The 16,939-nt window shown below is 44.8% G+C and overlaps 1 protein-coding gene across 3 annotated transcripts in view; it reads left to right on the forward strand.

The window, feature by feature from the left end:
- SLC33A1 (solute carrier family 33 member 1) overlaps positions 1 to 16,939 on the forward strand; it is an 89,083-nt gene that overhangs the window by 37,312 nt on the left and 34,832 nt on the right. The gene's annotated exons all lie outside the window — the stretch shown is intronic.

The raw sequence follows: 16,939 nt of genomic DNA on the forward strand, positions 1-16,939 counted from the left end.
GGGCTGGACACTGCGATTGGGATCTGGCTTCCCCTGGGGAGTATACTGAGGAAGCTGCATCTTTTCATGCAGTGATAAGGAAAGCTGCAGACTTCTTAGATCTTCCTCTTCCGGCTGCGGAGGTGAAGAGGAACCTTTTGACAGAGGTGCTACATCCAACTTCTGTGGCGGCAGAGCCTCTCTTGCCTTTTAATGAGGCTCTCCTGGACCCCATCAAAGACGTTTGGAAGAAACCTGTGTCTTCTTCAGCTGTCAACAGGGCGGTAGCACAACGCTATCGGACTGCTCCAGGTGACCCTGTCTTCCTCTTCAAGCACCCTACACCAGAGAACTTAGTAGTTCAGGCCACCTGTTCTTCCCGGTCCTCTCCTGGCTCGTTCCCCGGGACCCCTGCGGACAGGGAGTCGAAGAAAATGGACCATTCTGCAAAAAAGGCCTTTTCTTCATGCAGTATGGCCTTGAAGTCAACCAACGCAACCTGCATTTTGGAACGTTATATTCATGCCCTTATGGAGGAAGCAAAAGGCCATCCAAACTTGTCGCAGGAAGTGTTACAATTGCTGACGGATGCTCCGGCGGCGGCTACCCAGGTGATCCAGTCTGGGTTAGACACTTCGGACTCTGTGGCAAGGGCTATGGGCACATCCATAGTTTCGAGACAACAGGCTTGGCTGTGTTCGTCAGGCTTTTCAACGGATGTGCAGGCAACTCTCCTGGATCTGCCTTTTGATGGTGAAAACTCTTTGGGACAATGACAGATTCTGCTCTTGAACGATTTAAAGAGAGCAGGGCCACAGCGAGGTCGTTAGGACTTCAGTCGGCTGCCTCCTCCTCCTTTAGGTCTTAGAGGAGGTTTAGGGGTTTTGGACGAGGCTCCTCCTTTTGTGGCAGATTCCAGGCACCACAACAATCTGCAAGCTCCCTGCCATACAGATCCTTCAGGGGCAGGGGCAGAGTCCATACAAGAGGAGCCACCCAGCAGCACTCTGCCTCTTCTTCCTCGGAGGGGTGCAGCAGGGAAAGCAGCCTTAGTCCTCCACCACTCCCTGTTCACTTGTCTCCGGTAGGGGGGAGACTTGCCCATTTTCTTCCAATGTGGGAGCTTATAACAACAGACTCTTGGGTCATCGGCATTGTGAAGAGAGGGTATGCTCTTCCCTTTCGGGAGTTCCCTCCTCCCTTCCCTCCCCGCCCATCCTTCTGTTCGGAAGACCATCTTCTGTTACTGCAACAGGTGTTATCCCTATTGGCAAAAGGCGCAGTAGAGTTGGTTCCCGAGCAGGAGAGAGGTCAGGACTGTTATTCAAGATACTTCCTGATCCCCAAAAAGGATGGTCGGTTAAGACCAATTCTGGACTTGAGGATTTTGAATTGGTTCCTCAGGCAGGAAAAGTTAAAAATGCTGACCCTTTCACAGGTTCTTTTGGCGTTGAACGAAGGAGATTGGATGTGTCTGTCGATTTGCAGGATGCCTACTTCCATCTTCCGATCCTCAAATCGCACAGGAAGTATCTTCGGTTTGTGGTGGGATCGCAGCATTATCAGTTTGCGGTCCTCCTGTTTGGTCTTACTTCAGCACCTCGAGTCTTCACAAAGGTGATGGCGGTGGTAGCGGCAGAGCTCAGAAGAAGGGGGATAGCAGTGTTTCCCTATCTGGACAATTGGTTGATCAAAGCCAAGACTCCGGAGCTCGTGCTGCGTCATCTCCAGTCGACAACTCAATTGTTGTACGACCTGGGTTTTACAATCAATGTGCCCAAATCTCACCTGGAGCCCTCTCAACGCCTCCTGTTCATATGGGCAGTACTGGACACGACATTGAAGCGGGCCTTTCCTCCGCCCCAGTGGGTTCAGGACATTCAGGCGTTGATTCCGATGTTTCGAAATGGAGCAGTAGTTCCAGTCCTCAAGGTCCTTCGTCTGCTCGATCTGTTTGCTTCTTGCATAGTGCTGGTCACTCATGCACGCTGGCACATGAGGGCTCTTCAGTGGTGCATCCGCAGGTAGTGATTTCAGCACAAAGGGGATCTCGAGGAATCGATAAAGATCTCCAGAGAAACTGCGGTGGATCTTCAGTGGTGGGCAGCAGTCGACAACCTGTCGCAAGGAAGGCCGTTCTCGCTGCCACCACCAGTGGCCACAGTGGTAACGGATGCTTCCACTCTAGGGTGGGGGGCTCATCTGGGGGACCTGGAGGTCTGTTGGAATAGCGGGCAGTACGTCTCTCTCTCAAGGCCTTCCTCCCTTCCATTAACGGTCAGTCAGTCCAGATCCTGACTGCCAACACTACCGCAATGTGGTATATAAACAAGCAGGGAGGAGTGGGATCGTATCTTCTCTGCAGAGAAGCTCTTCGACTGTGGTCCAGGCTTCAGGACCACAAGATCTGCTTGGTAGCACATCATTTGGCCGGAGCTCTGAACATGCGTGCGGACGTTCTCAGTCGACGCAACTCGGTCGGCCACAAGTGGCGTCTTTATCCAGATCTGGTTCTGTACATCTTCCAGATGTGGGGATATCCGCAGATAGATCTGTTTGCAACTCAGGAGAATGCGCAGTGCCCGTTATTTTGCAGCCTCCACTATCCGGTGCAAGGAGCTTTGGGGGGATGCGTTTCAGATGTCCTGGAAGGATCAGTTGCTTTACGCGTTTCCTCCCATACCCCTGATTCCTGGAGTTCTGAGCAAGATCTGCCAAGACCGGGCCCAGGTCATCTTAATAGCTCAGGATTGGCCAAGAAGGGTGTGGTATTCAGACCTTCTCCACCTCTCTCTGTGCCCTCCGCTCCATCTCCCTTACAGGGTGGACCTCCTCTCGCAGTCGCAGGGGCAGATTCTACACCCCCACCTCCAGAGTCTGTACCTTCATGCCTGGAGATTGAACGGGGCAATCTGAGTGCTTTTTCTCTCCCACCGGAAGAGGTGGATGTTATTTTATCAGCCAGGCGACACTCCACCAAGTCGATCTATGCAAATCGTTGGGCTAAATTTGTATGTTGGTGTGGAGAGAACGTAATTGATCCATTAAAGGCTCGTTTATCTGACGTATTATCATTTGCTCTTTTCCTGGCACAGAAGGGTTGTGCGGTTGCCACAGTTAAGGGTTATTTATCTGCACTGTCGGCTTTTCTGTGCCTCCCTGATCAGCCTTCCTTGTTTAAGTCTCCTATTGTTTTGAGGTTTAAGGGGCTTACTAATAAATTTCCACCATCACCATTTGTTATGCCTCAGTGGGACCTTAATTTAGTATAATTTTTTTTAATGGGTTCTCCATTTGAACCGATGCATTCTTGTGCTTTGCGTTTGCTAGTTCTCAAGACTGTTTTCCTGGTGGCCATAACATCGGCGAGAAGGGTCAGTGAGCTTCAGGCCCTTAGTGTAGAGTCTCCATACCTTTCTTTAGGGACAAAGTGGTGTTAAGGACCAAGGCGGCTTTCCTCCCGAAGGTTGTTACACCCTTTCACTTGGGGCAGTGTATTACTCTCTCTTCCTTTTACCCTCCGCCTCATCCATCCAAGGAGGAAGAGAGGCTCCACCAACTGGATCCATGAAGAGCGCTGAGCTTCTATGTCGACAGGACGAAGGAGTTCAGCTCTTCGTTGGATACGTGGGGAAGAGGAAAGGTAGAGCAGTCCACAAGAGAACGCTATCCAGGTGGGTCATTCTATGTATTAAAATGTTATTCCTTGGCGAAGAAAGAACCACCTGTGGGGCTTCGTGCCCATTCCACCAGAGCTAAGGCTGCTTCTTCGGCTTTGGCTAGGGGTGTTCCTGTGGTTGACATCTGCAGGGCGGCGACTTGGGCGTCCCTCCGTACTTTTGTCAAGCATTATTGTTTGGATTCTGAGGCTAGGAGGGATGGCCATTTTGCTCGCTCGGTGCTGCAGGATTTCTTGGTTTGACCATTCGGGCACCCACCTCTGGAGGTAGTACTGCTTTGGGACTCTATTCTTTAGGTGAGGAATCCACAGGTAGGTGTATCCATCAGAAGAATAAGTTACTTACCTTCGGTAACGCTTTTTCTGGTGGATACAGTAACTACCTGTGGATTCCTCACGGTCCCACCCGCCTCCCCGTTGCCTGACTGGTCATACCATGAAATCCATAGGTGAGCATCCTTTGTCTTGTATGTATGTATATACCTGAATTATGTAAATAGTTGTGGCATCTGTATATACATTTTTTTCTCTATTTTAGATCGTTCAAGGAAAACATGTTTGGACTTGACGGACATATTTTACTTTTATATAGAGCAGTTATTGCTGTTACCTAATTTTATTTTATTGTAATAAATGTGTTTTCATTTCATGTGACTATGTTCTCTTTAAGGTCAATGTTCGCCTCTATAGCACGTAAAAAATGGTGATAACTGACGTCTGCACGTCGACGAGGGCTTCTTATTGCCTAGATGACGTCAGGCGATTGTGACGTCGACGTGCAGAGCTAGAAGAAATTTCCGTCGAGGCTGGCGCGAGGGGAGAATTCTTTAGGTGAGGAATCCACAGGTAGTTATTGTATCCACCAGAAAAAGCGTTACCGAAGGTAAGTAACTTATTCTTTAGGTGGTGGTCGGACTGAGTGCCCGATTACAACCCTGGCAGTCGGATGTCCAGGGGACCACTGCCAGGATCATGGATTGCGGTCGGGTGGTGGTAGTCAGAGTCGTGGTCCGCCACCGCAGCACTGAGTTCAGCACAACTGTGCTGATCACGAGTCCTCATTCTGCCAGCCTTTTCATGGCAGGGCGGAAAGCCAGTGCTGAGGACCACAGGGGGGCTCCTGTGCTGTCCTTGCACATGGCATGGGTTGTGCAGGGGGCCACCCCTGACAGCATCCTCAGAGTGCGCTCTGTCTAAATGCACAACCTAGACACCAGGGATAATTTTTTTATTTTAGAGGTGGTGAGCGACCCTCTTAGGCAAGGGTCGCTCCCATAGGGGGGAAATTATATTTAGGCCATTTCTGCCCCCCTTAGGGGCAGATTGGCCTATTTTTATGAGGCCAATCTGCCCCAAGGGGGACAAAAACCTCTAGACATCAGGGAGGTTTTTTTTTTTTTCTTCGTGAATTTCACGTAAGGGGAGCGGTCGTTCCGCTCGGGGCAAATTTATTTTAGGCCTATTTTAATTAGGCCGATCTGCCCCCAAGGGGGGCAGAAACCACTAGGCACCGGGGATTTTTGTTGTTGTTGTTTTACAGATGGGAAGCGACCCCTTAGGCAAGGGTTGCTCCCCTGGAGGGGCAAATTGTATCTAGGCCATTTCTGCCCACTTTGGGGGCAGATCGGACGATTTTAGGTCAATCTGCCCCCAAAGGGGGCAGAAACCACCAGGGTTTTTTTTTTTTGTTGCTCCGTCACGCAAGGGGAGCGACCCCGTAGGCAAGGGTCGCTCCCCGGGGGTGGGGGCAAATTTATTTTAGGCCATTTCTGCCCCCCCGTGGCCGGCTGAGCTAGTGGCCAAAATCCACAGGTAGGCACTTTGCAAAAAACACCTCCGATTTTTTCAAAGAAAACAGAGGTGTCCACGTTGTGTTTTGGGGCATTTCGTGTCACGGGCGCTAGGCCTACCGCAACAAGTGAGGTATAATTTTTATCGGGAGACTTGGGGGAACGCTGGGTGGAAGGAAATTTGTGGCTCCTCTCAGATTCCAGAACTTTCTGTCACCGAAATGTGAGGAATTTTTTTTTATTTTATTTTTTTTAGCCAAATTCTGAGGTTTGCAAAGGATTCTGGGTAACAGAACCTGGTCAGAGCCCCACAAGTCACCCCATCTTGGATTCCCCTAGGTCTCTAGTTTTCAAAAATGCACAGATTTGGTAGGTTTCCCTAGGTTCCGGCTGAGCTAGAGGCCAAAATCTACAGGTAGGCACTTTGCAAAAAACACCTCTGTTTTCTGTCAAAAAATGGGATGTGTCCACGTTGTGTTTAGGGGCATTTCCTGTCGCAAGCGCTACGCTTACTCACACAAGTGAGGTATCATTTTTATCGGGAGACTTGGGGGAACATAGAATAGCAAAACAAGTGTTATTGCCCCTTGTCTTTCTCTACATTTTTTTCCTTCCAAATATAAGAGTGTGTAAAAAAGACGTCTATTTGAGAAATGCCCTGTAATTCACATGCTAGTATGGGCACCCCAGAATTCAGTGATGTGCAAATAACCACTGCTCCTCAACACCTTATCTTGTGCCCATTTTGGAAATACAAAGGTTTTCTTGATAGCTATTTTTTACTCTTTATATTTCAGCAAATGAATTGCTGTATACCCGTATAGAATGAAAACCCACTGCAGGGTGCAGCTCATTTATTGACTCTGGGTACCTAGAGTTCTTGATGAACCTACAAGCCCTATATATCCCCGCAACCAGAAGAGTCCAGCAGACGTAACGGTATATTGCTTTAAAAAATGTGACATTGCAGGAAATAGTTAGAGTAAAATGTAGAGGAAAAATTGCAGTTTTTTTCACCTCAATTTCAAATTTTTTTTTTTCCCAGTTATTTTCTGTAGGAAAGTCTTGTAGGATCTACACAAATTACCCCTTGCTGAATTCAGAGTTTTGTCTACTTTTCAGAAATGTTTCGGTTTCTGGGATCCTGCATTGGTTTCACGCCCATTTCTGTCACTGACTGGAAGGAGGCTGAAAGCAGAAAAAATGGTAAAAATGGGGTATGTCCCAGTAAAATGCAAAAATTGTGTTGAAAAAATTGGGTTTTCTGATTCAAGTCTGCCTGTTCCTGAAAGCTGGGAAACTGGTGAATTTAGCACCGCAAATCCTTTGTTGATGCCATTTTCAGGGGAAAAACCACAAGCCTTCTTCTGCAGCCCCTTTTTCCCATTTTTTTGAAAAAAAACGAATTTTTCACTGTATTTTGGCTAATTTCTTGGCCTCCTTCTGAGTAACCCACAAAGTCTGGGTACCTCTAGAATCCCTAGGATGTTGGGGGGGAATAAAAGGACGCAAATTTGGTGTGGGTAGCTTATGTGAACAAAAAGTTATAAGGGCCTAAGCGCGACTGCCCCAAATAGCCAAAAAAAGGCTCGGCACAGGAGGGGGAAAAGGCCTGGCAGCGAAGGGGTTAATGCAAACATTATGCTGTACTGAGGAATAATCACAATATTGATTAGCTCATGAAGAGGCAAATATTGTGGATACCCGACACAAAATCCCAGAGCTCAACTATATGAGAGCTTTGACATGACACTTGATCTGAAAGACCTATGGTAGAACAGGGCAGGAACCCCACCAACATTTATTGGAAATATCTATCAGAAAAGGAAGTCAGTAACTCTAAACATGGACCTTTTGACCACAGTTTTTTCTTTAACATTTTAAATGTACTCCTTCCTTTGACAACTTTTTTTGAGGTAGACATGAGACATCAAAAAAGTTCTCAAGATACTACCATCAGAAACTATACCACGAAGATTTGTCAATGTTCTCAGAAGGGATCCAATCACAGGAGGGAGGGCAATATCTTAATGGTGAGACCTGTAGAGATTTGGAAGTCGATATCACCCCTGAAGAAATTGCCAGTGCATTAAAATCTTTGGCTTCAAGTAAAGCAGCAGGGCCTGATAAAATACTTTTTAAAATTCAAGGGGAATTCTATGCGGAGATAGCCCTGTATGCCCCAGATTTCTTGTCTTAAAATAAAAAACCATCAGACAACCCTGGCTGCTATCGACTGATCACCCATGTCAATTATGACTCCAAACTATGTGCCAAAATTCTGCGGCCTATTTGGGGAGGGGTGTAGCCCATCTGGTTTTGCTGTGGCAACATGGGTTTATCCCAGGCAGAGGAACCTCTGATCATGTCAGACGTACCATCACTCTGTTCGATATAGCCGAAGTTACTGGGGGCCGGATAGCCATGATCCTCCTTGATGCTGAAAAGGCATTTGACAGAGTACCTTGGAAGTTTTTATGGTCCACATTGGAACAGAAGGAATTCGGCCCACATGTGATTAAAGCAATTAGGGCAGTATATTATACTCCGTTCGCCAAGCTTCAAATCATGACCTGGGAATCTGGAGTTATTTTCATTACGAGAGGTACAAGGCAGAGCTGTCCCTGCTTTCCAATTCTTTTTACCCACTATGTTGACTCATTTATACAACAAATTATTGAAAACCAGTTTGTATAAGAGAATTTAACCCTAAGGTGCAAGCCTACGTAGACGATATCACTGTAATAACCTCCGATCCCCAGAGTGCACTTTATGAGGTTGAGAGGTTGGCCTTTGAATTTGGAAAAAAGTCTGGCTACCTACTTAACTGGGTAAAAACCCATATAATAAGCACAGATTATATTGACCTGGCAGATTCTCCTAGAATTGATTTCACTACATGAAAAGATATCACCCAAAGTCCATACTATATATCTGATCAATCAGGACACCTTACTATGTAAGATAAACTCAGACCTGCGGTGAATTCATGAGCTCCTAACTTTATATTTTGTTACTGGGCGGCCCTTCTCCACCATATGGCCAGTCTGTTCTCGGAAGAACAAGATCGTCCAACAGGATCAGATGTAAATCGAGCTCCCCCCCACCATCTACGAGTTATCGCTTGGCACCCAGGTGCGTAGCTGCTTCGTACATCAGATCAAGGCCAGCTACTATAGAAAAGTAAAATTCAAGGTTGTGACCCCGGTCTGAAATACATGATATAACATTTGTAAGTTGTTGGCTATTAAACAATACAATTTATATAACCTTCTTGGCGGTCACTGTTATTTCCAATAATATTATATGATTTCATTGGTAGACAATAGGAACAATCTTGTATTCACAGAATGGGGGATTTCTATTCAACGAATCAGTGTTCTTTTATTGAGCTTCAACAGGAATATGGTTTAGGACATCGAATCTTCTTCAAGTATTTAAAAATAAGATTTCAAGTATTGAATGTACTGCATTGATTTGAATTTTGCTATCTGTGCTGTCTACTGCTGCTGGATGTTGCTAGCTGATGTATGCTTAATTTGGGAAATATGTTTACAAAATATATATATTGTGGATGTAATCGCGCTGCTCATGGCCAGGCAGTTATTCTTAAAGTTTAGACATTTTATTCTGCCTACAAATAGCCTTTGAACAAAATTGTACTGTGCGGCAACCATTTCCTTTCTGCCATTCTTGTAATCTTTCCAAGAAAATAGCAGCGCATATAATGTGTTTTTTTTTTTCCACCCAGTTCATGTTCCAAATAGTGAATGGATAGGGTATCTGGTAGTTCAGCAGGAGGTTATTGCAGGGAGGATTTTCATGTCTGACACAAGAGAATTTGTTTGTAGGTGGACAAAATACCTACATTGTGTTTGGTTCATGAGGAGAGTTTATGGGCTGCATGGTCATATTATGATAATACAGTGGCACTTTGCATCCTTCCTCATTCATTTTATGTGTATTTAGGTTATTGCTGGAACTGCAGCAAATACTTTAGGCTTTTAGCCTTATTTATATGTATATTCAGTGCTGGTTTTGGTGTTAATGACTGTGAAATTATGGTAAATAGTTTGCCTCCTGATGTGTTGTATGTCTTATGTATTTTTTAACCAAAATGAACACTTGTAGGAACAAATAATAATTAACAATTGGATATTTATTTAAGATAAAATGACATTAAAATGAACACAACTTAGAATTTAAAATAATTACCACCTTATACTCCTACAAACCCAACAACCCCTTATTAAATTATAAATAAATAATTACATGTAAAAACATTTATTACAAATATATGAACCAGTAATATGAATACCTTAAATGTAACTAATACATATTTATTTAAACATAGTAAATGCAACCATATTAAAGTAAACAATATTAATGCAACAATATTTTTAAAAAAACAATATACCTAAAGTGATATTCTTACCTTCTGTATTCAGTCCCCCAATATTTTTGAATGTACAATATATTTTTGACCCAACATCTTGCACCACAATATGTTTGAAACAATATTTTCGTCCCTCTGCATAACACAAAGCATTCTCCGTTTCACCCGCTAAGCATTGGAACTTATTGCAGGAGTATCTTCTTAAAGAACCCCTTTAAAATTCAGGAGATGTTGCGCATATAGTGCATATATATATATATATATAAGTCACTACGTCACTAGTTTCTATACTATTATGTAATTGGTGCCATGTAGCACCGAATACTTTAGAAATTAAATTTCCATTGTACAACCAGATGGCATTTTGGGTTGGCTACTGCAGTTGGTATATTCTAGCTATCGTTGAGCATGTTGTTTCTCTATTAGAACAATGTTTCTTCTCTCAGGAGTATACTAAATTTACAGGGCTACTGAAGAACAGTGCATCTCAATGTTAAGTAAAATATTAACAGTGTAAAACAACCGGTAGGCTAACCTTACATTACAAAAAGTCCATACTAATGATAAAAGAAGTAGATTACTTAGGCTTCACAGTCTCAATAGAAGGAGTTTAGCCAAAGGAGGTTTTGGGCATAGCTATTTTCCAGCATGGGCATTACAGGGGCCCCCTGACCAGCCCCATCGCAGTGTTCACTGTCTGGTTTGCAGACAGTAAACTTCGCGACGGATGCTGGTGCACCCTAATGCACTATAGCATTGCTGCCAGCTCGAGCCGGAGACAATGCTGTAGGCAGTTTCCCGCTGACCTAGCGGAAAACTCGTAATGGGTCTGGTGGGGAGAGAACAGCAACCTACCCGTTGGGACTTCAGTGGAAGGGCTTTTTTGGCCGCCGAAGTCATAATCAACTGTTTTGTCAGCTGCTCAGATGGGGGAATGCCTAATGTGGTCTTGCTTTCATGACACTAACTGCTTTTTGTTAGGTTTGGCCTGCACAGCGCTTGCGCTGTACTCGGGCAATCGTTTGCATTATTTACCTTGACCTACCAGTGGCTGGCTCCCATATGGCTTCTATGACCATTTCTTACCATTGGCTGGCTACTACGTTGTTATTTTGCTCGTCAGCTCTTCCTCACGTCTGCCGTTGTGCCGTGGAGACTGGCCACAGGCCGAAGTACTGCTTCTGGTACCGGTCTCCTCCCACTCAAGGCAGCTGGATGCCTCTGATGGTACTTTCTGTTTATGGGGTGATAATCTACCCACAGTCACACAGTGTAGCAAACAGTAACACTGGATTTCAAAATTTGTGTCTGCTGAAATCTGTATTCATGGTCTTTCCTGTTGGACCTAACATGGAAGATATTAATCTCCTCCATCACCCCACTTCATTTTCTCCGTACTTGCTACAGGACTGCAACGCCCCCCAGCCCACCCTGCCTGTTAAAAGCACACTCCACCCCTTTCCCCCCACAGCAGTGCCCCCTCAGCCAGGCCCATGCTGGTTAATGACCACACTCGCAAAGACACTTGCAAAGAAGCTTTGTGTTGATCACGTCCCTGGTGCTATAGTAAGCGCTACAAGGGATTGGGGAAAGCCGCTGTCCAAACAAAAAGAAACTGATTCAGACTCTAAGGAGAACAGTGTCTGCAACTGAAGTAAAGTCACACTCAGTAAGCAACCTGTGGAGGAAATGGTGGTCCTCATCCTGACCTTTGGAGGCTTGTTTTAGGAATTTATTCTAGTGTAAACAGCGAAATTGTGCAGTGGCACTTGTATCATTAGGCTCCCAGAACTGAAGCCCTGCTTTGTTTCACTCTTCCTTCAGTTGGCTCCTTAAAATGGTGCCCCAGTACAACCCGCCCCATTTTTATCCTTCTCTTAGCCCATTGTTTCTTGAAGTGAATGCTGCTTTCAATACATATGGGGCGCTATTCTGAAAGGTAAACTTGCACTTTTCTGTACGTTTTTAGTACTTTTAGATGTTCACAAACTAGGTGCAGAGTTGTAGGACTCTACACTCCTGTGCCGAGTTCTGCACTCCTGGAGACACTGTAATTAGGGCAGAGAACTCCACACTCAAGAGTATAGTGAGTGCATGGTTGGAAAACTCCTTAAGTAGTTTGCCAATACCTTCAAGTAATAGACGTAGATAAGAGTAAGTTTACAGTGGCTTAACACCAAATGATGTGTGGCACCTCACTTATCTCACAGATAGTCATAGACTTTCCACCAAATGCATTCCCCCTGAAGGTTGCCTTCCACTTCCTCATGGACTACACGGGTTCTTGGCCCCAGCACTGTAGAGTGGTGTACACCGCTGCCCACTTACTGGGCACTCTAGGATATGAATTTACTTAGTAAAGAAACATTTTAAACACGCATGCGGGTAGTTTATTGGTTATGTGCATGCCACTGGTTTCAGCGTCTGGACCATTTCTCTTTGCCACAGTTTCTACCTGTCGATCCTGTCCTTGTTTGCTTTCCCCCACATGCCCTCCTTACTGTGCCCTTGAATGTTCTCACCTTTACCCTGCATGCCCCCACCAGTTCTCACCTGGCATCTCTGCTCTTGATCGCCTCAGATCTCACTGGCTCCATTCGCTCCTCGTCTTCCCTCTCCCTGATTTTCTTTCATGCTCCTCCTTCTTCTTTAGTCCACAGCTGGTCTTTGTTATGCCCGTATCTTCCTCCCTTAGCCATGGGTGTTTTTTGTGGTCTCCCATTCAGTGCCTGCTCAACCCTGTCCTTGCTTTTGGTCCACGTTCCAGCTCCCTCTACCTCTGTTATTATACACTGTCCCTGTGTTTTCTTGCTCTCCCCTGTCCTTCTCCCCGTGTTCGTTCCAGCTTTTATAAAATGAACTTGATTTGTAGCTCCTAACCCTGGGCATTCTCCCAGTATCCGTCTGCTCTGTCCTAATATACTGTCTCTTCGGTCCTTGTATGACTTCACTGCCCTTACTCGGTCTATCCTGTCCACGTTTGGTAACCATATCCTTTCCTCCTGTCACAGCTCACCCCTGTCCCAGCTTGCTTACCACACCCTGCTTTCCTTTGTCGTTCCTTATTTGCCTTGTTTTCATTTGTTCTCAACTGTCCCTGCTCCATTTCCCATCTAGCTTGTTATGTCCCATTTTTTCCCCTTGTGGCTGCCTGCTTTGCCTGTTCCAGCTTACCCATTCCTACTTACTTTGCCTGCTTGCATGTCCTGTACCAGATTCCGTGCCCTGCATTCTTTCTGTGCCCCCCCACCCCTTGTGTCTACTTGCTTCACCTTTCACTACTTGTTTTTCTGTCAGCTTACACTCTGATTCATTGCCCTGCCCAGCTTGCTTTCTATGACCCTCTACTGTGCATGTTTTCATCTCATGTCCCTGCTTTAACACACTGTCCCTGATTCCTTGTCCTGTCTCTGCATGCTTTCTCTGAGCTTCTGCTGTCCTCGCTTGCTTCTTCTGTCACTGCTTTTTTCCCTGCCTGCTTGCGTTGTCCCACCTTCTTTGCCCTGCCCATGCGTTCATTCTGTGATCCCATCCTATCCCTTATGTCATGCCCCTGCTTGCTTGCCCTGGCCATAATTATTTGTCCAGTCCCTGCTTGCTTTCTCCGGTCCACATCTGTCCATGCTATCTTTGTTCGATGCTCTCTGCCCCTGCTTGCTTGCCCGGTTGGCTGTTTGCATGCCTCTCTACTTGCTCTGTACCAGATTTCCTTCTCTGTTTCTGCTTGCTTTTCTGACCCACCTCTTTCCCTCCTTCCTTTAAGTGATACCCTCTGCTCGTTTGTTTTGCCTGTCCCTGCTTGCATGCCTCTGATTCCTTGGTTTGTCCCAGATTCCAAGTTCTGTCTCTGCTTGCTTTCTCTGACCTGCCTCTGTTTTTTTTTTTCCGGTCACATCCTACATCCTCCGTGTGCCATCCCGTCTTTGCTTGCTCTGTGTTATGTTTGCTTGCTCTCTCTGTCCCCAGATGCCTCCTGTCCCTTTCTAATCCCCCCTTTCTTGCTCTCCCCTGTCCCTGCTTTCTAATCTTGGCTCTGCCTGTCCTCCTATGTGCAAGCACTCCTGCCTGTAGCAGCCAGCTTTCCTTAATCCGTCCTCTGTGTCTGACCTCTGGCTTCTTCTTACCCCTGGAGAGATCTGATGCCAACAGCTCGGCCCACTGCCACTCCTCTCATACCTTTTTCCATCTGTGTCTGGCCAGTAACAGGGATGCGGTGGTGAACAGAGGGTCTCCTTTTGCTGTGCCTTCTTTGTTGTGGTTTGACCCACCTGGAACCCTGCGTACCTGCAACATTTCCCTTGAAACGTGAATGAAATGCAAAGATGCATAGTTTTTATACCACCTTATCCCTCTTTCTTCGACCTACATGCACTCCTTTTTCACCCCTGCTTTATATCTATGCCACTGTTTCCTCTGCATCCTCTTTGTCTCCTGTTTACTTAAATGGGTCAAAGTCCGGTGGTGAAAAATTAGTCCTAGCCCTCAAGTTTAAGTGCCAGTGCCTGCCACACGCAAACACCAGCACAAATTCAACACCACTGCTTAGGTTTGCAACAAATCCTGTACTAATCAGTGGCTGCGTCGAGCAAAAATGAACCACAGCTGGAATAATGTGATTATGCGAAAACCACTGGGGCCGCACAATTATACACGTGCCACCCAATTCATCATCTGCCACATAATCTGCAGATTTTAACAAAAAAAAATCTAGCTCAAGCGGTTCAAAAGTGATTAAAAATGCAGCGACATGTGTTGCCATGCAGCGGAAGGCTCTTTGCAAAGCTGGACTGGTCACCTGATCACCTTTCTGTTGCTTGTTGTTATATTTGGGTGTTAAGCTGGTCCTAATGAGGTGCAACTAACACCCAGACAGTGTTACCAAGTTTAAAAATGGTGAAATAATGGGTTAATACTATTAAAAAAAATATGCTACATTATGCCATATAATATGTCTTTTCTTGTTGCATAATTTACTCAAACCTGCCACATAATTTGGCCTTTCCTGCTGCATAATTCCAGTGGCCCTGCCTACAGTGCATGCGTTTACAGTAAAGCTATTGTCCTTTAAAAAAATGTTTTTTAAAAAGGACTTAGAGCACGCTCATTAGTTAGCATTGGTTGGCTCCCACGTCACACTTGTTTCCTTTCTTCCCATTGGTCAGCTGCTCCTCCTGGCATCCAAGTTATTACTGGGCTTCGAATCTTTGGGATCTTTGTCCATGCCATGGAGCATTGATCAAGTAGTGGTGGCCAGTGTCCTCCCACTGGCCAGTAGGTACTCTTTATTTTATTATTATTATTATTAGTAGTAGTAGTAGTAGTAGTAGGTGTAGTATTTTTACTGACCAGCCTACACTCAAAGAGCTGTAGTCTCTTTCATCCCTCCACCACCCTCACCGAACATTTTTTTTTGTCTTCCCTTCACCTTCCCCGATCCTTCTCCTGGTCTCTGTGTTCTTCCTCCCGTGTACTGTGGTGGTGTGTTTTTTTTTTTTTTTTTGTATACTGTTGCACAGCAGCCCTGGCAGTTGTGCAACATGTTTTAAAGGTAAAGAAACAAAAACCCTATGGTGCGGTCACCACTGGCCGCGTCATAGCCCTTTTTACTCTTACTTGAACCATTTTGACAGCAGCTCAACTGCTGTGCAACATGTAAAAAACATTGACCAGGCCAATAGATTTCACATAAGCAAAACCTGTTGCTTGTTCTGGCGTGCACCTCCAAGTTGCTTTTGATTTCATCTCACCATCTGAAATATATTTATGAAGCATTAGAAGGTTATTGACCTAGGTCTTCAAAACTGAGACACTGCACTCATTGTAGTGCAGCAAATGTGAATAGAGTTTAGATTACAAGTACCACAAAGGCTAAGGGGTCTCAAGGGAGTGTCCTGATATCACAAATAACATGTGGCTTCAATAAACTATTTATTTACTTATGGGGGGGTAACTGTACTCAAACATTATTAGATATTCCATCTAAGTTGGGAAATAGGAAATTAGCTGTCCTTATGAGCTGTTTGCCTTCCATTATTATTTTTTTTTTTTCTTCAGTTTCATCAATATAGTCCCAATCCTGTCCTCAGTTGCGGATTATAGAGCATTGCATCTGCGTTTTTGCACTCCTTGACAATACTTACTATTAAAATAGGTCCTTCATCTGAAGGATTTCAACCATAGTCTAAAAGTGTTCTCTCCCATCCAGGGTAGGTTATGATTTTCTGCTTTTAACTTCAAAAATATATTTAGGGTCAGCACGCAAATGAGTTAGACTCCTGAGACATAAAAATGTTGGTTGTGATGAAGTATTTTTTTCAGTTGATGCTTCGGGTCATCCTAATGAAATGATAATATTGACTGATTATTATTATTGTTGATCATCTCATCTAATTTCATGTTCCCAGGCAACTGCATTGTAACTCTTCTATGGTAATAATTGATCCCTATTATTTGTTTGATGTAAATTCTATTTTATGACTGTCTCACACCCTAGAAGTAGAATAATAAGAAAAAAAAAAATCTCCACTAAGATATTTTCTATATCAGTGCGACCGCCACATTACAGACCACCGGCACCACCAATTTTCCTACACAGGAGGGGTTGGCAATGCTGGCGGTCCTAACTGGACTTTTCCATCTGATGAAGTTGTAATGGCCTCCTTAATGTTGAGTGGTTTCTACTACATGAAGAACGCAGAGATGACTTTTATAAACTTTGTTAATAACACACCAATTAGTCATTTTACTCCCACTTCCAATACCCCATTAAACGTTATGGGAATTTCATAGGAAAATATTTATTTTCACCTAGGTCAACTATTTGTCGAAAATGCATGGATTTGCAAACACCATATTTAATAACTCCCCTTAAGGTGTCTTGTGTGTGCTCCATCTTGTAAAAAGTGTCTAAAATTTGAAACCTACAGACTTTCTCTAATTTGATCTGCAACCGTCTCTCTCTCAATTATCTGAATGTTATTTGGCACAGAATTTTTCCACTTAGCCCCCCACCCCCCCTCCGCGGCCATTGATGTCCCTTTTCAGACTACATTGACAAAGAAAAACATCTTAACTACTCACTTGACCTTGAAGTGC

This window comes from Pleurodeles waltl, chromosome 11, assembly GCF_031143425.1.
Source record: "Pleurodeles waltl isolate 20211129_DDA chromosome 11, aPleWal1.hap1.20221129, whole genome shotgun sequence".
In the NCBI taxonomy this organism is placed as follows: domain Eukaryota; kingdom Metazoa; phylum Chordata; class Amphibia; order Caudata; family Salamandridae; genus Pleurodeles; species Pleurodeles waltl.